Source organism: Engraulis encrasicolus, chromosome 8 (assembly GCF_034702125.1).
Source record: "Engraulis encrasicolus isolate BLACKSEA-1 chromosome 8, IST_EnEncr_1.0, whole genome shotgun sequence".
In the NCBI taxonomy this organism is placed as follows: Eukaryota; Metazoa; Chordata; class Actinopteri; order Clupeiformes; family Engraulidae; genus Engraulis; species Engraulis encrasicolus.
Window position 1 is genome coordinate 26,606,293 of NC_085864.1, and position 23,977 is coordinate 26,630,269.

The 23,977-nt window shown below is 44.8% G+C and overlaps 1 pseudogene; it reads left to right on the forward strand.

Moving 5' to 3' along the window:
- The first annotated feature begins 20,448 nt into the window (after window positions 1–20,448).
- LOC134453824 (uncharacterized) lies at window positions 20,449–23,553 on the forward strand (annotated as a pseudogene).
- Window positions 23,554–23,977: the final 424 nt, after the last annotated feature.

Below are 23,977 nucleotides of genomic sequence, written 5' to 3' on the forward strand. Positions count from 1 at the left end.
AGTGATGAGCATCTGATTGGTGTTGCCCTTGCACCCCACGTCTCTGAATCACAGGAGGAGAGATGTCTGTGTTGATTATGGCTCTCTTGTGCGTCGTGCAAATGTTTAAAAAGTCCTCCTCCCCTCCTGCTTGGCGTTAATCAAGTGGCATGTGGTGGCACATTGTTTGAGAAGACGTTTGAAAGCTAGACGAAAGCTAGGGCCATCTAATCATTTAACAAGTCTGACAGGAAATTAAATCATTGAATTGGATAGAGGAGGTGTGATCTGCCCAAGCATGTAGAGGCCAGTAAACAGGTAGGCCTATTTAGCTCATCGGGTTATCAGACACCTCAAGGTTATTATGATCAGAGTTCCTCCATTCAGATATGAGATGGTCTCTCTGAACTGCTGTTTTGATGGAAGTAATGTTATTCATGTTATTCATGTTTTAAAGTAATCTTATTGATGTTCTGTTCTATTAATTGAGGTCATTCTCACATTATGATAGGATGATATGTCCGTATGAGCACACAAATGTTGAGTGTTCCTCTGATTTCCTCTGGTTCCTCATTGATAGGCCTACCTATGACAAGACAGGTGTGACAAAATGTCAAAGCCTGATAATCATGTCAGTTCCATGTTCAATCAAAATATGTACATCAAGGCCAATGCACAAAGTATTTGTCTTTAATTCAGAAGAACCAAATGACAGAGTATAAATTTGGTGGCAAAATGTTTAATCAACAATGCATGATTTTAGGCCTAACCAATGCAGGAAAAAATGGCACAGGAGTATGACTACTGTGACAGACACAACTCCTGTTATTCTTCCGAAAACTGATCATTTGAAATGCATAGCTATAGGTGCCCTCCAACGTGTCACAATTACATTGAGTATACTTTTAATAAACTGAACTATTTGAATGCTATATCTGACATATTGGTTTTATTCTTCTCTGTGGACAGTCCGTACAGGAAGCCCTATTCAAATGCAGGGCAACTTATCTGACAGCGCTCTACTGTATTTCAGCAGTTTATATCCAGGAGTGCGATGTCAAAAACATCCTAAGGCAATGCATCATGGTTGACGGCGGAAATAGTGCGGACACCAGCCATGTATACATCTTGAAGTGTTCTCCCTACAGAACGCACAGCTTCATTGCCTAAGAAACTATACAGACATGTTGAGCAAGCTGGCAGATGAAAAGTATTGCAACACACCTTTACATATAAACATATAACAATGTTCTTTAAGTATGTTTTGATTATATCATTATTCGGTTATAGGACTTAATTAGGATACAATTATGCAAGTTATTGTTTTGTTCCTACTCCTCACTTATGAAGGTAGACGACCGCTAATTGTACATATAATGGTTAAGCTCAGAACTTGCTACATGGCTCTAGCACACAGGGTCCTTAATGAGAAGCGCTTTACGTAAGTGTTTTACATAAATCATTGGCAAACCTAAAAATATCCCTCAGCCTCTCTCTGTCCTTTGCAAAGGACACCATGGCTCTGTTACATAGACGCGTTTCTTAGAAGTACATGTTTACCTGAAGTTATTAGATCTTTGAATATCTGTATTTTTTCTGTTAATTGAAATATTTCCCTTCAACTACACGGCTTTGTTCTTCCTGATTATTTCAAATCAGGTGCGTGCACTGGGCAAATATCTAAGCTGCTCATTACGAATCTACACCACAAATCAGTTCAGAAAAGGTAATAGCTTTGTTGAAGTTTTCAAAAAACACATTTGCAGTGCCTTAGTATTGTCAATAAGCTTCCCCCTCCCCCTTCTTGCTTACCGAAAGCGGTGAGCATTTTGGAATTTCCCAGTGGCTTGGTTTTTCATTTAGAAGTCATACTGCAACACTGCCAACCAATCACTACTGGGACTAAACGTTTCACTGTGGTGCCTTGAACTTAAATTATGCAGACAGCTTTAGCTAACAGTCTTATAAAGCAAACAGCCAGGAAATAAATAAACAAAACAAACAAACATCATTACACAGCTGGGGCCTGTACTGCGAACGGAGTTCAACCTACCCGGAAGTAACCCAGGGTTAACTTGGTAAACTGGGCCTTAACTGGCCCTTGACTGGTGGTAACCCGTACTACAACACTGACTTATTTGTAAAGATATTTTTTGGTCTTTCAGACTTTATTATGGACAGGACAGTCTGAGAGGTGGACAAGAAGCGAATGGGGAGAGGTTGGCAAATGACCTGGGCCGGGAATCGAACCTGGGTCAGCCGCATGGCAGGTGAGTGCCCTACCGGATGGCCACGGCAGGGCCTCTACGACACTAGATGTTGATTTGTCTACCCAGAGTAGCCTATACCAGAGTATGCACACTCTCATAGCAGGGTCAACGCGATCAATCAGAGAGTATGTTTAATCATTTCATCTTAACTTGTTTCGTTAGTGTAAAGTAGCCTACCATTAACTATGAACCAAGATTATTTTAAATACTTAAAATCATGTGCAGCCACTTTTTCTCATCTCTAACTTAAATCCTGGAAGTTTGCTCGTGAATACTGGGCAGTTTAATGTTCACCTTATACGGTGAATCAGTGTGTGCTGGTGAATATTAATTTTATACATCATATTAGTAATCGTATAAATGATTATTAATAACTAACATTACCAGTGTCTGTACGAAGTATAAATTGTCAGGGCATTAGTAACCAATTCTGCAATCACAAATGACTGGAAATGAATATGTCAGCCTTAATTTCACTGCCAAGTTTCATCGAAAGGGGCAAAATAATTTTGGAATGTGTTCTGCGCCTTCACGCAACAGAATGATCCTCACCACCTGGACCGATCTGTTTCGAGATTGCTGACAGAAAGAAGCTTAAGTCCAACTAATCCGAGCTTCACCATGAACATAAACTGTCAGTATCAGGTTTGAAACACACATACATACACACTCACACAACAAACGCACCATGCCAACAGAGGCGATTCTAGGGTCAGGTGGGGCCCCAAGCGAAAATGCAAAAGAATGAACATTTGAACCAAAATCGCCACTACTGTGGTAAAGTGTGGGCTGTTATTCACTATCTAGGGGCTTGGGGGCCCCAAGCGGCTGCCTGCCTTGCCTGGTGGCAAGATGCGCCCCTGCATGCCACCTACTGTAAATGGTCACGTATCCAATCACACACATTGCCGTCCTTGCTGAGTCCTCCTATTATTACTGGAACTCTAACCTTAGTTAAAGAATGCCAAACTGTGCTCAGGGGAAACTATATCTAACCATAACCTGCCAGCTAAGAAAATGTTTTTGTGCTTATAGTTTTACCATTAACCACAATGTTACCAAGTAAACTCTGTTAGATTTATGGGGCCGCAGTCGCCACACAAAGGAAAGCATTCTTTAGTTTTTCCTACTGTAGAAACATTTCGGTCTAAATTACTTCAAGAGACTACTCCATGACCGGGTACATGTTAGAAAATGTTAAAACTATTTGATAAATGTTCAATCAACACTGCATTTCTCCGGTGTACCCCACAAGGACGGTTGGGCAAGTCTCTCTCTCTCTCTCTCTCTCTCTCTCTCTCTCTCTCTCTCTCTCTCTCTCTCTCTCTCTCTCTCTCTCTCTCTCTCTCCATGAGAAATAAAAAAGGATGTGAAAGAGAAATTGTTGCAGTACAAGTTGCCAGCAACATAGACAAGTACAGACGGTTCTTTCACCTAGCAAGAGAAAACAGCTTGAAACTGACAGCGCTGATGAAAAGTATGAGGAATTCTGACAGGATGTCTGACAGCATGTGTTATGACAGCATTACAAAACAAAGTTAACTTTAGTGTGTTGCTTATTCTACTGTCGTGGTTTGTGCTTTTATTGATTTTGGGCTGATTTACTGACAAGAAATCCAAATGTTCAAATGTTGTATGAATAGCACGTTCTTCTTGTAATCACGTGTGTGTGCAAAAGTGTGTGTGTGTGTGTGTGTGTGTGTGTGTGTGTGTGTGTGTGTGTGTGTGTGTGTGTGTGTGTGTGTGTGTGTGTGTGTGTGTGTGTGTGTGTGTGTGTGTGTGTGTGTGTGTGTGTGTGTGTGTGTGTGTGCGTGTGTGTGCATGCGTACCTGCGTGTGTGTGTGTGTGTGTGTGCATGTGTGTGTGTGTGCGTGCGTGCGTGCGTGCGTGCGTGCGTGCGCGCATGTGTGTTTGCGCGCCTGTGTACATTTATATGTATTTGCCTATGCATGCATTTCATGTGTGTATCATCTGTAGCAAGGTTAAAATGGATAATGGCTGCACTGGTTCGTCCATGTACCCTTGAGAGTGAACTCATCAGATCAAGCAAGCGGTGGGAGTGGAGAGAGGAGGCTGCTGCTGTGCAGTGCAGGCCAGGTACAGATATAAATAGAGCATCTCCATTACACACACTACCTCCATCACCTCCTCCTACCGTACAGTATAACCCTCTCCATATTCATTCATCTCCATCAGCACCCCTTGACCACTGCTGTCAGAGCATTCACCCCCACCGTATCATGAACCTCCACCCCCACCCCACCCAACCCCATCCCACCCACCGAAGCTCATTCACCAGGCTCTTGACAACTCTCTACACCCTCGCCCTGGTTGTTATCAGGGAGGCCGACAGGGAGGGACAAAGGGGTCACTTGTCCCGGGCCCAGGGAGACAGAGGGCCCAGAACTGGATCAGCATTAAATTGTATTGATTGGGTTTGGGGCCCTTACAGATATCTTCGTCCCGGGCCCAACCAAAGCTGTCAACTGGCCCTTGTTGTTATGATAGATCTTTTTTTTTTCTTCTAAGCTGTTGACATGGCTACACTTAGAGAGTGGAATGTAGCACTCATCGTGTTAGTGCGACTTCCAAAGAGTTTAATTAACTCTGAACAAAAATGTGTACGCTGTTGACGGCCGTGTACACACAACTCACTGACAACCGCACAAAACTGATGACCGTGTTATCCTTGACACAAGAGGACAGTTCCACGTCTCGGCCCGGGAGCGAGGACTATTATTACTGTGCAAGTGATCAACTGCTGTGGCTGTTTGACTGTTTGAATAAGGAGTCTAATAAGCTCCGTTCTGTATTATCTGACTTAATCCTATTTAAACATCTTCAAAGTAACCAAGGGAAGTCAGCGATATCATTATCGCACACCTCTGCCCCTTACAGTCCTTCATTCATTTCAGCAAAAAAATAAATAGGGAATTATGCGAGAATTATGAGCCATACTTAAAACGTCATAAGCCTTCATTTATAGGGTCCTAGTTTCCTGTCTTCACACCAATATTACCGGCTTTGTCAGGTCTAGCTGAATTCATGGGGTTCTTTTACAGTGCTTGTACTGTTCAAGGTTGAATTGTTTTATAACAATGAATTGAAAGCTTTAGACGTCTTCCCAAAATGTATGCTGTACGGTGAGGCTAAATCGCATGACGAGGTGTAATAGTGCATGCAGGGGAACTGTCTGTTTGAAGTATTGTAGGTGTATTATGGCCTTCTTCAAATACAAGGCCTGCACGTGACGGACCGTTTCAGGTAAAGTGATCCATTCCTTCAAGTCTGTCCTTGTATTACCTCAGTTGATGCGGGAAAAAGTCTTGGTGAAGACCGACTGTACAAAAGACGGACATGAGGATTTATGTAAGATCTTCATTTGTCTTAGGAGGCTTTGACTCAAAATCTAAAAGTAAAACTAACTTTCAGATAGTTTTTACCCACAGACTTTTTTTTTTAGAGAAGTCATATCTCTTCTTTACCCACTCGTATATTCTCTGAGTATTAGCTAGGACCAGGGAGCTACGAAGGCAACATTTCCTTAAAGGTTAATAAAACATTGTGCTTTGATTAACTTTCCTTCATCCCTTACTCATAATCAAAGACCGACACCTATTTGAGGCATTTGTTATTCACACATGAATGCAAAATTCTATTCTATTCTAGCCCAGGCCCAGTCCATTCCACGCTCAGAGAGCGTGAGAGAGAGAGAGAGACAGAGAGAGAGAGAGAGAGAGAGAGAGAGAGAGAGAGAGAGAGAGACACAGAGAAAGAGCAGCATAACCATGCCATGCATAGACATGGGCCATACAAAAATGAATAGGCGTGAAGGAACAAATATTCGCCCATAGAAAAAAAATCACAGCACTTACAATGTCTCTGTGAAGAAGAATAGTGCAGCTTTGAAGGGATGAAGGAAGTAGGCCTCCTCTCTCTCTCTCTCTCTCTCTCTCTCTCTCTCTCTCTCTCTCTCTCTCTCTCTCTCTCTCTCTCTCTCTCTCTCTCTCTCTCCCCCCCTCCTCAGACTTTCACCACTACAACTGGCTCTCTTTGAAGTGGGTGCATCCCATTCTCACCTCCTCTGCAGAGTAGCTAAAACCCACAGAAGCTTTTGGAGTGTTAGCGAACACAGGAGGCCTGCTATGCTATCTCTCCCCGTATCTGCCCGTCCATCAGTTCTCCACTCAGTGCAAGTCTGATCTCTCCCCAACATCAAAGCCTCCGCCGTCTTACACACCTGAAACAATGGCCAGTTGGGATTATCCCCATTACGCACTCACTTCCTCAGCGGTGGGTGCATTGGTCGGTTGGTTGATTGGTCGTATTTCTTTGTTTCCCTCTTTAGTTCAGTCTTTGTTTTTTTTCTCCCTCTGATTCTTGTTTTGTTTAATGGTTTAGTGTTCTTTCTTTCTTTCTTTCTTTCTTTCTTTCTTTCTTTTTCTTTCTTTCTTTCTTTCTTTCTTTCTTTCTTTCTTTCTTTCTTTCTTTCTTTCTTTCTTTCTTTCTTTCTTCCTTTCATCTCCTCTTATCTTTTGGGCAGTTAGTTTTGTTAAAAAGTGAAATTCATTTTGTGAGTTTGATGAAAGGACACTTTTCCACTCAGATTAATAATGTGTGAATGGGGCTCCACGTGACCGCCGAGAGATTCTCTGTGAGAAATGGGGTCAGTTTGATCACGGCATTGAGCATTCATTTAGAAAAATTGAAAACGGCTTGAGTAGAGGACTTGAGGCCTTGTGAATGGTCTTTCATCTGGTCAGATTCATCTACATTGTCTGTCCTCACCTACAATTAGACCACCACTCACACACTCTGTCAGCATCAGCAATGCAGAGTGTACCTGGAGGACATCCAAGAAGAAGGGCTAAAAAAAACAACCTCAGAGGGTATACTACCAGAGGGACAAATGGCTATTTAAAGGGGGTAATGCTGTGTGCGTGTGTGTGCGTGTGTGTGTGTGTGTGTGTGTGTGTGTGTGTGTGTGTGTGTGTGTGTGTGTGTGTGTGTGTGTGTGTGTGTGTGTGTGTGTGTGTGTGTGTGTGTACGTGCGTGCGTGCGTGCGTGCATCCGTGCATCCGTGCATGCGTGCGTGTGTGTGTGTGTATGTGTGTCAGTGCTTGCATGCCTGCGTGCGTGTGTTGTGTCTGTGCCTTTTGTGCATGCGTGTTATGGATGTTTATAGTAGGCTACATGTGTGTGTATATGTTAATGAGAGAATGTGCATGTCTGTATGGATATGTTGAGTGATGGGAGTATATTTATTTCCCACAGACCAACCACAAATGAGAACATAACTATCTCCCTTTGTCATGGTTGGGTGGTTTTATAGACAGAGAATTAGACAGCACTTCCACTGGACTGCCCACTGACTGGACTGAGGCTGAAAGTGATCAAGACCTGTGCCAATCTCGGGTGATATAGCACTGATTCTTGAGAAAGTGGCTGAAACAGGTTGTAATCTTGAAAGAAAAAAACGAAGTGAATTACAAAATAATATGGTATATCATCGTAGACAAAGTTCTTGGCTTTTCAAAAATGCACGAGGCCAATCTCCCCATTTTGATTTTTTTTTTCAGAAATCAGGTTTTTCTCCAATCATACCTTGTTTTTTGTCAACGCCGTCAGACACAATTAAAAGCGATAAAAAGTGTATTGATTTGGTTGCATATGTATCGGGAGTTTTTAAGTGATTGTGTGTGTTTTTTGGTTCACACATACACACATACACTTTCATTCTATTTTAATACTGCTTCATGTGTTCTAATTTAAAAATATGTGCTGTCAGACAATGCTTACTTAATGCCTAAATAGATCAAACCATTTTTTCTAATTTCACAAATATTCGTGTAGGCTTAAATTTGCTATTATTTTGATAATTCAACAACTCCAAAGGAAAATTCTATAAGGACATTCATTTAAAATGTCCAAAACTCCTTCTTACGGTGGTGACTTAAGAACTAACGGTGGTGACAGTAATCTGAAGGTGGTGAAAGTGGTATAATTATTACCTACATTTAGCTAAATAAATAGCCCTCTCAAGTCAATGACATCTAGCATAAACACTTTATTTTTGTGTGTGCACAGTATGTTTGTGCACATGTTTTTTCTTCATTTGTTAGATACTCTAGGAAGTAGGCCTAGATTATTGAAAATACGGCATAAACAGGTTTTAAGTTGTTCAAATCCAAAATATAGAGGTGCATTATCATAGATGAACGTCTTGGCTGTGCAGTGAATGTATTGGCCAAGCTCGCATGTTTTACATTTTTCATAAAATGGGCTCTTTCTTGGTTTTGTCACCAGCGTCAGACAGAATTAGTGTTTACTGTATTTAAGTGAATTACTTTTACAATTCAACATAATTGTAGATACTTATTGGAAGCATATTCTAAAAACCTGTCAAAAACATGTAAAACACATGCTTTTTTGTGAACTACATCAGATGTCACCACCGTCAGGTTTTGTGACAAAAAACCCTCCAAATGTACCTCAGTGGAGGCTGGAGTATAAGTTTGGGTCACAATTATTACTAACATGTCTGGTGATGTTTCATTAACCAGCACAATTCAGTAAAATATGGAACAAGATGATGAGCGGAACAAAATCTGACGGTGGTGCCATCTGACGGTGTGAGACAAAAAAACACTCTTTTACATATAATGCATTTTTTGCTCACATTAGCCACTTCGTTTTCGCTCTGTTTCTTAGGGGCTTCATGACGCTTCTGGAAAAGTATATAGGCCTATAATTAACATTAATGTAACATAATACTATTAAAAACCCCGACGGTGTTGACAGTTTATGGTTGGGACAGTGCCAGTATCCAAACAAATGAACAAATTGAGGAGAAATTAGTAAACTTACAGGAGCTTCAGTGATGGTGAAGTATTCAGTAGAGCTAAAGGTTTGAAAAGGGGTCCTAAGTAATGACAATGACCTTGTGCATACCTGATTTTATTGTCTTTTTAAAAAAAATCTGACGGTGGTGACTAATATGCTGGACACACTTTGAGCAATCAGAAAATAGTAGTAAATATTGCTTTACACGCACTATGTGCATATCTGCAGAACCACTTCAATATGGACTTTCACATCATGGTGATCTTATTCAATAATATCAGTGATTTTTACATTTTAGGTCAATTGAAATGATGATTTCTGTCCTTGGGACAGTTGTTTTTACAGGGTGTGGGCAGGTTTATAGCTATGAAAAGTAATAAAATACAATTACCTAAATATTTCAAACGACTGTACATTTGTGTAACAGACCCCTGGGTCTCTACCTGGATTCATTTTGTTCATGAAAATGTAGTTTATTTTCAACAGAATTGGCAGTTTATTGCTGAGACATGTTTTAGCCGCTTTCTCAAGAATCAGTGATAGCTGTTCTGAAATGAAGTAGAAAAGTACTTGTACGATCTAAGTACAGCCCTATACTACCACGTTTTGTCAGAGAAGAAGCAGAAAACTATTCTCGAGTCTCACCCATCCAAATGATCAGAATCAGGCAAGTTCATATGTGAGTCAGGGCAGGGGAGGCAAAATACGTTTGGTAATATAGTGTATCCAACAGTTACACTACAATACCAGTACAGTACTGTATCTACTTTACTGTTTGATGAGACTTTCTTCAGTTGCTCTCATGAACAGCAGCTTTCATTGTTATTTATTTTTTACCTTGTTTATTAGCCTACATTTGTGCTTTTGTTCCTTCAACGACAGGATAGTGAAGAGACGGCAGGATATTATTTGAAGAGAGAGAGAGATTGGGATAGGGTTTGGAAATGACGCAGGCCGGATTTGAACCTGGGTGCCCATGGGTATCATCCATTCATGGTTTGGTGCATTAGCGCACTGTGCCACAGCAACAAAATTCTCTTCAAAAAAAGATGGGTGAACATTTCCAACTCTTTATCACGGATATTTGTTCTGGTAGTCTGCCTACAGTAAGAAGAGGCCTACTTTTTTGCCAATCACTAGAAAAGAACTGGTATCATATCTGTGTTCTCTCTGTTATTGCATCATAGCCAAAACGCTGTGTTCTAAAAGTAGGCTACTGGACCCTTTTCTAATGTGGAAACAGTGTTTAGAAAGCATCACTGATAGGCTACATGAGGGTGGTGTATTATATAAAAGTGAAGCCAATAACAAACCCACTGAAATGTTACAATCTACCCCAGATGGTAGACATTAATGCAGCCTAATTTTAAAGTTTACAAAACACAAAAAACTTTCTGAATCAAAACATTTTTTTGTAGTTAGTAGTTCACATATTGCAGAGTTAGACAGTGCTACACTACTGTAAGACGGAGCAGAAGAACACATTTTAGATTGCTTTTCATAGGAGCCTAAATGCAGCTATTGTGTTCTGGCGTGAATCTTCATTTCCAGAAATAAATCCGTCCTGGTGAAATAGCTGGGTACAAAATGCAGCACTATCATTTCCTCCATTTGGCCAGAGAGTTGATCTCACTATTGTAATGTATTCTGAGGAGCTTTCCTCTTCAGGTGTATGAGTAGAACGGCTGTTCAGCTGCGCAGTGAAATGTTATGTTGCAGTGCTAGTGCAACACTATATCACATGGACCCTCAAATGGAACCATACACGATACGTTTTAGAGCAGTGGCACAGCCGATTTACATATATTACATATATATCATAACGTTAGAACCTCTCTGGCAGTGGTTTTCAAAGTGGGGGCCGTGAAGGGGTGCTAGGGGGGTCAGTGGCAAGTTAGAAGAAAAAGAATAACAAAACAAAATAAAAAAAGAATGAATAATTAATGTACACCAAAATAAACAAAAAAGATGGACAATACTCCCATTAGTTCAGAACTATTATTGTCATTTTATATATCTGAATGGGCCGCTGACACTCAGGCATAGACTATGGTTGTGAAAGGGGGTACTGTGAAAAAAATAGCGTGACAGGAGCCATGTCAGGGGGGCCTTAGCTGGAATCTAGCGGTATATGGGCGGCCTTGTCATGGTTAAGTTTGGGAACCCCTGCTCCAGAGTTAGAAACGAAGTTAACAAAGTTAAACTGATGTATGGGTCACCGGAGTGGCATAATGGTAGAGGCGACAGGCTTTAGATCAGAGTGTTGCAGGCAGGGGCGCCGCTAAAAATGTTGGGCCCCATGACAGATTCAAATTTTGGGCCCCCAAAATAACAAATTGTCATCAACATCCTTCCAGGGGCCCTGTCAGAGCTGCCGGGCCCTTAGAATCTGTAACACCTTTCCCCCCCTCGCGGCACCCATGGTTGCAGGTTCGACTCCCACCCTTCCACTCCTCACCCCATGGCACCTAACCCCTCCAAGGACCATAATCACACCTTGTACTAAAATAACTGGAAGACGCTTTGGATAAAAGTGTCAGCTAAATGTGATGTACTCATGTAATGTAGTAGTAGTAGTAGTAGTAGTAGCCTTTATTGTCCCCCAAGGGGACATTCTTTCTCAACACACAGGGCAGCGCATAAGAACAACTGACAACCCACCTGTACATTACAGATATGCACTATACAGCAAGGGAAGGGAAGGGAGGGGGAGGGTAGACATGGACCAGACAGGTAGACAGGCGGCATTAAGAAAGCATAATAACAACATAGGAAGAGGAGGGGGAAAATGGTCATGCCTTGAAACTATGAGGGACACAATATGGAGACACAAGTTAAAAAACCTCAGCAGATCAACACATTTAAAGACAACACAACATTAAGACATGACAACAGTGGATGCGTTGGATGGGGGAGATGGTCCAGAGGGGCTGCTAAACTCTCTGAGTTGATCATTTCCATGAAATCATTTAGTCTTGCAGGGTTACACTTACAGAGTTCAATTTAACATTATTGTAGGCTACTACAGTATGCCCCCCCCATACAGCCTGCTAAGGTTGCAGTAGGACCCCCCACCCCCCGAGATCATCTCTAGTGACACAGCACATTTTACTGTAGACCACCCTGCCTTAGAGTCCCCTTGGCCACTGACCATCAAATCAGAACCCTGCTGTATTCTCCCCAAAGTGATTACATAGAAATATGCCAGTATTTTGCCAAGAACGTATAAAGTAATTATTATGATTTATATTTTTGTGTGCTGTTATGACCGTTTTAAATGAATGATTTAAAATGTTAAAGTTGCCTCGGGCTCACACGGTTTCCACTCTTGACCTCCTGCCAGTGGAAGCACAAACACACATTTGTCCTCATATTCATGCTGGCAGGAGATACTGGGGCTCGCGCAACCGATACACAGGGGTATAATTCAGAACTGTCAATGGCTCCTTTTGTACCTTCCCCCCCTCCTCTCCCAGTCCCTTGCTTATTATTGTCTTCTTCTTCTTCTTCTTCTTCTTCTTCTTCTTCTTCTTCTTCTTCTTCTTCTTCTTCTCTCTCTATTTTTCTCTCTTTCAATCGTTTCCTTCTTGGTGTTGATGATGCGTTGGCAGGGGTTTTGAATACCTTGCCATGACTACAATCTGCACCACAATCTGTTCATCAGGTTCTGGGCTGCTGGAAAAGAGAGAGAGAGAGAGAGAGAGAGAGAGAGAGAGAGAGAGAGAGAGAGAGAGAGAGAGAGAGAGAGAGAGAGAGAGAGAGAGAGAGAGAGAGAGAGAGAGAGTTGCAGAGAGAGAGAGAGAGAGAGAGAGACCTTTCCTCTAACTGCTAACTGCCTGGTAAAGACTTAACTCCCTCTGATGTGGTATGCAGAGGTAGTAGAGGACCTGCACAGTCACCCCTCCCATGGTGGCTCCCTTCGCTCTGAGGAGACGAATGTAATGTCACCATCTGCTCTAAATTCTGAATGGAACTAACCCCAGGTGCCCCACCGCCAGGGCCAGATTAATGCAAAGGCTAGATATGGCTGCAGTCTTCGGGCCCACACCTGCCAGGGCCCCCCTGATTGGCCAAAAGTGAAAAATTGCAGAATTGTAACAAAATGCAATATTGAAAAATATATCTTATTATTATTTTGTGCAGTTGAGATGTTATCCTCAATCTCTAGCTTGTAATTATGAGACTGTCTATGTACATTTGTGGCGAAATTTGCCTTCTGGGGGGGCCCCACAGCAACCTGTTGCCTAGGGGCCCCAGGCCATCTTAATCCGGCCCCGCCCACCTCCTCCATCTTGATGTCCAACGCATTTCGTTGTGCTCCCTCCTCGCAGTAATATTAATACCGTTTACAGCATGCCAGCAAAACAGACATCCCATTCCAGCACTGCAATCATGTGCCTGTAAAGACTCGTATACCGTGTATCTGTATGCTGGTGTCCTATAAAATGACTCTGAGAGATTAATTACACAAAGGGGACAGTGTCCAAGTGTACCCCCCCAGTGCTGTTGGTGCTAAAAATAAGGGCAGAGAACGGTCCAGCATGGCTAGTGCTCCTGTTATGTCATTAACGTATTAAGATATGGAGGAGCAGCGAACAGTGCCAGGACACTTTTACTGTCTCGTAAAGACATCGTTTATCCAAAGAGCTCTGCAAACTTTTTTTTTGCAATGGCATTGCGACAGCTTTCTCAGAGCTCTCACCTTCTGTTATGAACAATGTTTTCAGCTATTACATTGACACCTGCTGATTAACACGTCACGCACGCAAACTACATGCTGTGACAAACACATGTGACTCCTCTATTTTGGATGTGAAGAATTGTGCACATGAATTATTAAAAATTGGTATGAAAAAACACATGTGTGCGCACACACCAACTCAATTATGCTTGAGGACTCCTCCATTCAGGCAGAATGTGTAGAGAAGGTAATTGCAAAATAATACTAATAATATCAAGTAAAGAACAGGAAAAAGAGTTTTTCAGGTCAGCCTGATCTTACAGAATTCCGTGAAATGACCACAGACCCTTAGGACACCAAATCTGTGGCAGTTTCACAGATTTTAACAAAATTCCGTTTTGGGGTCACGGAAGTGTTTTCCAGGATGGACTCGCGGAAGTGCTGTCTCTATGTTCCCACAGCACTATGTTAGGTCTACCATGAGATCATTGGTGGTGAAATAGCCAACATTTTCCAGTTGTTTGATACTTAATTCTGTTACAAAAACGGGAGAATGCTACAGGAAGTTGTGCCCATCCAGAAACCTTTTACACTTGGGTAATAGACCACCTAATTCTTGTAGGCAACTGAACAAAAGAATGCTATCAGCATAAGCTGTGTCCAAAGCAAAACGATCACTAACCTTGACCTGTTAGTAAGAAATGTTTTGAGAAAAGAAAATCTAAAATCTGAAAGAGCACAAGCTGGAACATAGTACTATGGCAACATAGAGCTGTGGGAATATAGAGAAAGAATTTTGTCAAAATCCGTGAAACTGCCACAGATTTCTTGCGTCACAATGGGTCCGGAATTCTGTGAGATCATGTTGTCCAGTTAGCAATTTAGGTAGTAGTGACAAGAGAGATAATTTTAGCCTTGCTCTTCTCCCCAGACTCCATTCAGGGCCCGGAGAGGTGGCTGAAGGTCTGAAAAGTAGAAATTGAGCCGTCGGTCGTGCTGTTATAACAGGGTGGTAATAATAATATGTTTCATCACTTATCCAATTACTTGGCATTAGAAATGTGAATGCTGCAGTCCATTAAAGAAGAGGACCTTCTGGGCCGGGGTTAAACAATGGCAAATTACATTACCCCCCGGCCACGCGGCGGGGACCACCTGGCCATGTTCGGCCTGAGTCATGTCTCTCTTGTGAAATTAACATGGCACATACAATTACCCTTCAAGTCTGGGTGAGCAGCACAGGAGAGTCTTACACGCACGCACGAACGCACGCACGAACGCACGCACGCATGCGGGCACGCACGCACGCATGCACACACACACACACACACACACACACACACAGCGGGTCTTAATCAAGGCAATTTCCTTTCATGACTCCTTTAACTTTGAGGACCGGTTTAAATTGAAATCTTCCAGGAGATGTGTAAACTAGAATGTTAGCATTGTGAGGAGTTATCATTGAGTGAAATCACTGTTTAAATGGTCAGAGTCTGATTTCTCTCTCTCTCTCTCTCTCTCTCTCTCTCTCTCTCTCTCTCTCTCTCTCTCTCTCTCTCTCTCTCTCTCTCTCTCCTTGGAACAGTATCTTCAGGGCCACTGACAGCTTTGGCTGGGGGTCTCAGGACAAAGAGTTTAAGAGATTATGAGAACCCAATTCTACCCCCCAGGCCCCCCACCCCAGATCCACGAGTAAGTTCACAAAGCTCAGTGGAAATACATGAAGATCTGGTGAGAGACAGGTTACTTCACAGTGATCCTTTCCCTCTGTTCTCGGATCCTACTTTGTATTTCTTCACACATACAAAAAATGTCAGACTGTGAGGTTACCCAGCTGAGCACTGCTATTTACCTCTTCTCTGTTACTAGATTAGGGTAAGACATTCAGGGCGGAAACAAAATTCTCTACGGTTGTTATGTATACAATTTTGGTGGGTCATGTCATATTGACCTCTATACATGTTCTGTTTATTCTGCAATAATAAGTTCCATCTGTAAACACAGGAAAGCACCGGAAGCCATGGCTATGACTTAAAGAAAGGGAAAAAAACAGGGTCTTTTTAGGTTGTTACTTTGCCCTGATGAAATAAATCCCTTTTAGCCTTGAACTTCTCTAAAGTGATGGAGAGGGAGTCACCATGGCCAGCTCCCGCTGACTTTAAAAGGAAGCCCTGGAGTGTTACTGAGGAGGAAATTAGAGGTGGCACTAAACGACTTGAGAGTAACTTACCTCAACTTAATGGTTTTTCTTTTGGTGACTTTACGGGGAAACTTTTTAAAAAGTTCAAGGAGCTAGAATATATATATAAAAAAACACAATTTCCAGGTAATGCTGCTACCCCCCAAACATGCTAATTGTTTATGCTACGTGTACCATGGCTGATGAAAACAGTGTTTTTCTCACTCATTGCACAATGTAATATTGAATGCAAAAACTCCTTACACTTTTACCACACACTACAGCGTGGGAGTGAGCCAAGGTTGTGAGCGCATTTGCTCTCATAGATGCTCACACAATCATTCGCAACAGTGTCTTGCTAACACGTTGGTTCATGATCATCATAGTAAAATGTTCTATTTAGAAACCTAAACAAACCTGAACAGTGAATTGAGTGAATCAAATGTGATGAAAGACATTTTAACAGTTTCATAATTTAGTTCCCCACACCCCCTTCTACAGGCAATACAATTTCCTAAGCTGTCATAATGTCTGTAGTCAGTTATGCATTGTGCTAATAACCCAGGCAGGCGTAGTAGGGCAGGCTGTTTTGTAATGGTGCACTGCCCACATGGCTGAACTGGCCATATGGCATATTGGGCATTTGCCCAGTGGAATGTGTATATGTAGTGGTATCAGTGTGGTATGTCACCATGCCGCTATAGATGACCTTTACGAGTCAGATTTAAATATTCATTTTGGCTATTGTGGTTATACATGGCGAAAAACTCGTAACAGGCTCAATAGTCTTGTTGAAAACACCCGGCCTGATTTTTTTTTTTGGCCAACTCCCCCCTGGCCGCCCACCTCCCCGCCCGCCTCCCCCATCTCACTTATCTGGTGACTGCGCTGGGCTGGCTGCTGATCAGCATGGACATTAGTCCGTGGTCACCATCCCAGACGTTTGGCCTGCTGGCCCCCTTGGCTTTGTGCTGCATGCTATATGTGCGCCCGCCGACAGGGCTGGACCGGCCATCTGGCATAGCGGGCATTTCCCGGTGGGCCCTGCACCATCGTGGGCCCCTATTTTCAGAAATGTATGAAACAAAAATCTGAAAATAGGGGTCCACGAGGGTGCAGAGCCCACCGGTGAGTCAGTTCTGCGCCGCTAATTATAGGAGGCCCCTTAAAGCCAAAAGTGCCCGGGCCCTATTTCTCCCCCAAGACCAGCCGTTCCCCTGCCGCCACTGTTTGTGTGCCATGCCATCTGACCGAGTGGAATAGCAGCCATTAAAGTGAATGGAAACGGATATGAGCCTGCCTGCCTGTTTGCCGGCTGAGCTGCTGTCGCCAGGGCTGCTGACAGCTTTGGCTGGGCCCGGGACAAAGCCCACAGAAAGGGCCCCTCACCACTCAATACATTCAATGTAATAAAAACCTAATTCTGGGCCCCATCTCTCACTGGGCCCGGGACAATTGACCCCCTTTGCCACCTCCCCACCCACCCTGTCAGCTTCTCTGGCTGTCACCAGGGAGTCCCCCCCTGCCCCCCATTGTGATGCCTGAAACCGGTGAGGTGAAATTGTTTGATCCATTCAATGTGACACCGCCGTAACCCTGCCTGCGTGTGAAAATGGCTGCCACTCGCTCCATTTGCCAAAGCGCCTCCATATGCACCTCGATTGTTTCCAAGCAAGCAGATATGTGATTGTGCCGCCGTAATGGCCAAGATGTGTACGTAAGAGCGGTAATCTAGATAGACTGGGAGGGATTATAATAAAGACCATGAAGATCATGAACTGTGTATGGTTGTGTGCAAGTGTGTGTGTGCGTGTGTGTGTGTGTGCGCGCGTGTGTGTGTGTGTGCTTCCACTCTTGATGTTTCTCTCTGTGTGTGTGTGTGTGTGTGTGTGTGTGTGTGTGTGTGTGTGTGTGTGCCTACATGTATGTGCGTGCTTGTGTGCTTGCGTGTATCCGCACTTGTGCTTACAAGTGTGCCCGTGCCGTGCCTGTCTGTATCCTTGTGCTTGTGAGGGCACGTGTGTGTGTGTGTGTGCGCGTGCGTGCGTGCATAGGTGTGTGCGTATCTGTCTGTGTGTGTGTGCCTGTGAGTGTCTTCAGAGGGCAGGGTGCAGCGCATTAATGCAGTGGTAATTTTCCCTGCGTTTTTTTAATTAGTGGAGGGATCCATAGCCCTAATTTCCCTTACCTTGCACCATGAAGGTTAATTGTGTATGTACCATCCAGCCAGCCAGGCCCGCAGTGTTCCTCACCTTTAAAAACCACCAAGCACCAAAGGAAGGAAGAGGAGAAAAACAGGGAATAAACAATCACAGTAACGCAGGGAACACACACAGGCACGCACGAACATGCACTCGCGCGCACACACATACGCACGCACACACATGCACACACACACACACAATCAAAAGCTCAAGGATACCAACATGCAAGCTCACGTACAGATAGTAGGTTATATGTTAACACACACTAGCGCACACAAAAGCGCACAGACACACACACACACACGCACACACACACACACACACGCATGAGTGAACAAGCAAACACACATACACTTAAACACGCAAAAAGACTACCCCTCCGACCAATTGAGCATCTGTGAGATAGCATAGTCTGTGTGTCTCTCTCTGCGTCAAACCATTGCTTGCAGAGAGCTAAATGTTTGCCATTAGGAGTGGACATAGGTTCCTCCGTCATTATTACATTACATTACATTACGCTTTATAACCAAAGCAACTTTCAAAAGGGGACTTAATCAAGCCAACATCACAAGCAAATACAAGTGCACAGGAAATATAGAGAACAAGTGCAGTTGCAAAGAGGGGTTAGTTTTTTTTTCTAAAGAGTAAATAAAGAGTAAATAACGAGTACACACACAACACACATACCACACACACACACAAACTAAACTAAACATCATGTCAAGAGTCTGCCCTGTGACTAGGCCAGCTCAAGCATTAGTCTAGTACAGGGGTCCCCAAACTTTTTTCTCTGGGGGCCACATTATCATTCCTGACTGTGATCAGGGGCCGAGATCAATCATGTGAGCTGTATACTAGGCCACTACCTGTTATAGCCATAATTTCTAGCACAAAATAGTTCATCATTACAAGTGATTTGCAAAAGAAGTGAGTACTTCACGTTGTTCAATCTGAAATATCACATGTCTTGCTTTTAATTTCTAATAACCATGTAAAAATAGCAAGGAAAGGTTAGAAAAATATGGTGATTGACAGTTTATGAGTGAAACAATAGAAATGGTAGGCCTGTTTACAGTGAGATGAGAAACTATCAAGACAAGAAACTTCTGGTTATTCACACTAGGTTAGTGAAAATTAAACTGTAGGAAGGCCTGTTGATAAACAAAATAAAATATTTAAAAAATATATTTTATCTTTTTTTTCTCTGTGAGGATAGGTGAGGTGCAGAGAGGTGGAGGGCCAATCAAAGGGGCATGGCGGGCCGCATCCGACCCCCGGGCCTTAGTTTGGGGACCCTTGGTCTAGTGCAGGGGTCCCCAAACTGTTTTTCTCTGGGGGCCACATTATCATTCCTGACTGTGATCAGGGGCCGGGATCAATCATGTGGGCTGTATACTAGGCCACTACCTGTTATAGCCATAATTTCTAGCACAAAATAGTTCATCATTACAAGTGATTTGCAAAAGAAGTGAGTACTTCACGTTGTTCAATCTGAAATATCACATGTCTTGCTTTTAATTTCTAATAACCATGTAAAAATAGCAAGGAAAGGTTAGAAAAATATGGTGATTGACAGTTTATGAGTGAAACAATAGAAATGGTAGGCCTGTTTACAGTGAGATGAGAAACTATCAAGACAAGAAACTTCTGGTTATTCACACTAGGTTAGTGAAAATTAAACTGTAGGAAGGCCTGTTGATAAACAAAATAAAATATTTAAAAAATATATTTTATCATTATTTTTTTTCTGTTGCAGAGAGGTGGAGGGCCGGTCAAAGGGGCATGGCGGGCCGCATCCGGCCCCCGGGCCTTAGTTTGGGGACCCTTGGTCTAGTAGATTCTCTCGAAATAGGAAGGTCTTTAGTTGTTTCTTGAAGGCTGCAAGAGATGTACTTAGTCTTGCTGCCTCTGGGAGATTGTTCCCAATCTTGACTGGGAGTACCTAGAGCGACTGGATGGCAGAGCCAGACGGCTTGTGCTGGATGAGCGCAGTTCTCCTCCAGTAACATAATGCATTAGTAGGTTCTTCAGATAAGCTGGGGCCGTTCCTGTGATGGTTTTGTAGGCAAGGGTCAATGCCTTGTGCTTGATCCGGGCGGCAATCAGTAACCAGGGCAACTCAATAAATGTTGTTTATACATAAACATGGTTCGGGAAGAAACCCGCGAGTGATTGACAGCTGTCATTACTTGCTCCCGCCTTCGCTGACATTTAAACCCCTCCTTTCCCTTCCACCTGTGATGCGCGAAGGCTTCCGGATTGTTGACATTCCGCAGCTGGCTCGCAAGCGCTATGGCCGATATCGATCTCTACGCTTCCTCTAACGAGCTGGACGACGTCATTCCAGAAACTCCACAGCCCAAACTTCGCCGGCGCGCCTCGTCGCTAAACAACCTGCCCACCACCAGCCCAGTCGCTGCCATTCGAAACACCCTACCGCGTGCCGGCCGACCAGCCGCCCGCCAATCAACACCTCTCACCGGGCTCCGTGGGCGCCCCTCTCCCGCTCCCACGAGAGTCTCCCAACGCTCGCCTGCATCATCCCTCTCTTCTACATCCAGGAACCGCCAAGGGAGCGACGATCCAATCCGCTGGACGGTGGCTCGAATCAGAAGCACGCTCCACTCCCGCGGCGTATCGTTCCACCGCTCCGATAGAAAGTTTCATCTGCTTCGCCTGCTGGCCGAATCCGACCCCAGTAACGCCAGCCGCAGAGACAACCCGGAAGTCCACACCCCTCGCGCCGCAGAGAGAGGCATCCGACGCCAGGTGCCCTCTGCCGTAGTTCTCGACGCTCGGACAACCCCGAGCTCCAGCACCCGTCGAACCAGAGGGAAACGCCCCGCAAGGCAAGATGCCACCTACGACGATGCCCGGCCATGTACATCCACCGTCTCCAGGGCCCTGCTTGACGCACGGCTTGACGCACGGCAGCGCCCCCCGCGCCAAAGCGGCCGGCAGCCGCAGCTCCCTCCATCTCACTCCATGCGTTCCCAATCCATGGTCGGGATCCAGTCTCAGCCATCTCTTCAGTCCTCTATCCATGCAGTTGCCTCCGGAACCCAGTCAGCATCGGTAGCGACAGCGTCGCTACTCCCTCCTCCCCCCTCTTCCCTCCCCACCCCAACCCCCTTCCAGTTGGCACCCGTGCTAACTGCTCCCTCTTTCCCTCCCCATCACCTGTCCGATGCCACCACTCATGCCACCATTCATGTTCGGCGCGCCATCCCATTCCATCTCGCGCCCGAACCAAATAGGCACTTACAGATCGCAGGCACTGGGGGGCCCTCGATCTGGAAATATACAGCAGAGTGTTTTTAGGCGTTAAACCAACCGTCTGCGCTCTATGCAACGGGCGCAGCCACGGCTCCGGTGACTGCCCACTCGTCCAGTCAAAAACCACTGCCTCCAAACCCACATCTTCAGCGGCTCGCTTGTCCTCTACGGCAGCCAACATAGAAGATGTTGGGAACTCGCTCTCCTGGAAAGGCCGCGAAGTGTGCGGAAAGTTTAATATAAACGCGTGCTCACTCTCCACCTGTCGATATCTTCACGTTTGCTCCTATTGCGCGGGGGCTCATGCGAGGACCATCTGCCCAGTCCTGCGCAACGCTAATAAACGTGCTCGAAACTACCTGTCTACTCCCGTTGTTGTGCCTTTATTGCAGTCCGAATTAGAATCCCACCCAAACAGAGAGTTCTGCGACTACCTCATCCATGGTCTAACTCACGGTTTCCACCCTGGCGTCGCATCCTTACCCACCGAGTCATTCTCGTGCAAAAACCTTCAGTCGGCCCTGGGCGACCCAGACACAGTCACGTCCCTCCTTCGCAAGGAAGTAGAATCCGGTTTCATGATTGGCCCATTAAACAAATCCCCGTTCCCCGTCTACAGAGTGAATCCAATTGGCATCGCCACACGCAAATATTCCGGTAAAAAGAGGCTGATAATAGATCTGTCCGCCCCCCACGAAAACCTAGTTCCAAGCATCAACAGTTTAATTCCCCTCGACGATTTTTCGCTAAATTACCATTCCGTAGATGACGCCGTACGCCTGATAAAGGAGGCCGGCCCTCACAGCTGGCTGGCCAAAGCCGATATCACCTCTGCGTTCAAAGTCATGCCCCTGAACCCAGCCTTCTGGCACCTCTTCGGCGTTAAGTGGCAGGGGAAACTGTATTTTGCAGTGCGTCTCACCTTTGGCTGTCGGAGCAGCCCCAAGATTTCCGACACGCTGTCTGAATCCCTGTGCTAGATTCTCCACAACCTCAAATTACTTGTGCATCTATTGGACGACTTCTTAGTCGTTACTCCCACGTCCCAGCCTCCAGCCGCAGGCATTACCACCTTATCCTATGTTTTCGTCAAACTGGGAATTCCCCTTTCCCCGGAGAAAACTGAAGGGCCGTCAACCAGACTGGAATTCCTCGGTATCACATTGGATACCGACGAATTTTCAATGGCGCTTCCCAAGGAGAAGCGAGACAGAATTTCAGTGTTACTCGACTCGTTCCTCGATGCCCCCTCCTGCACGAAACAAGGGCTCCTATCCCTATTAGGTCACCTAAATTTCGTCATGCGCGTTATCCCTCAGGGTCGCCCATTCATATCACTCCTCCTCTCCACAGCGTCAGCCACCCCGTCGCTCTCTGGCACCGTCCACATCGACGCGCACGGTCTCGCAGACCTCAGGTTGTGGAAACTGTTTTTTAGATGAATGGAACGGTCTATGCATGTTTTACGATGACTGTGTTTTATCCCCAGATGATCTGCAACTGTTCACCGATGCAGCCCCCTCGGTGGGGTTCGGTGGTTACTACAATGGGCGCTGGTTCGCTTCCACCTGGCCCCAAGCATTTCTGGAGAGGTGCGCGGATGCCCCATCCTCAGCCGTGTACGAGTTATACCCGATAGTCCTCGCAGCCATAGTTTGGGGAAAAGAATGGCGATCTAAGAGCGTTCTCATTCATAGCGACAACGAGGCAGTCGTAAATGCCATTAACACCACACGCACGAAATCTCTAACGGTCTCTCCATACCTCAGACGTCTCGTCTGGACCGCGGCCAGTTATCAATTCATTATAAGAGCAGCCCACATTCCAGGTCACCACAACCAAATCGCTGACTCCCTCTCTCGTTTTCATTTCCAGAAATTCAGATCGTTGGCACCAGATGCGGACGAGCTCCCCACGCCCCTCCCGAGATTCTCAGAGACCATCTTCCTGTGAATCACCCATTGAGCTATCTGCAACAAACCACCACCGATTTAGTCCTCAATGCGATTTCTCACAATACCATGCAGTCATACTGGACCGCCTGGTCCAGCTTCAAGCAGTTCCACGCACTACATTCCCTGCCCTTTCCTAGCTTCGACACGGTCACAATATCCTCCTTCATTACGCACGCCTTTACGCTCCAAAACCTCAGTCCCGCCACAATCAAAGCCTATTTGTCGGGCGTGCATTTCATGCACAAATTAATTTACGGTTCCGATTGCCAGTCATTCTCCGACAGTAGAGTCTCGCTTTTACTCAAGGGCATTCGCAAACAAAAGCCCCGCTCTAGCCCTGACTTACGACTCCCCATTAATCGCACGGTTCTCGCCGCATGTCTCACCACCCTCTACAATGGGTTCATGTCATTTCACACAAATTTCACTCTCGCTGCCATGTTCGTTCTGGCTTTTTTCGGAATGTTACGATGTGGCGAATTCACCTGTCCTAACCACAAATTTAATCCGGCTATACACCCTTGCATCGCGGATCTGGAACACGTTGACGAAAACACCATGCGTTTCCTTGTCAAACAAAGCAAAACGGA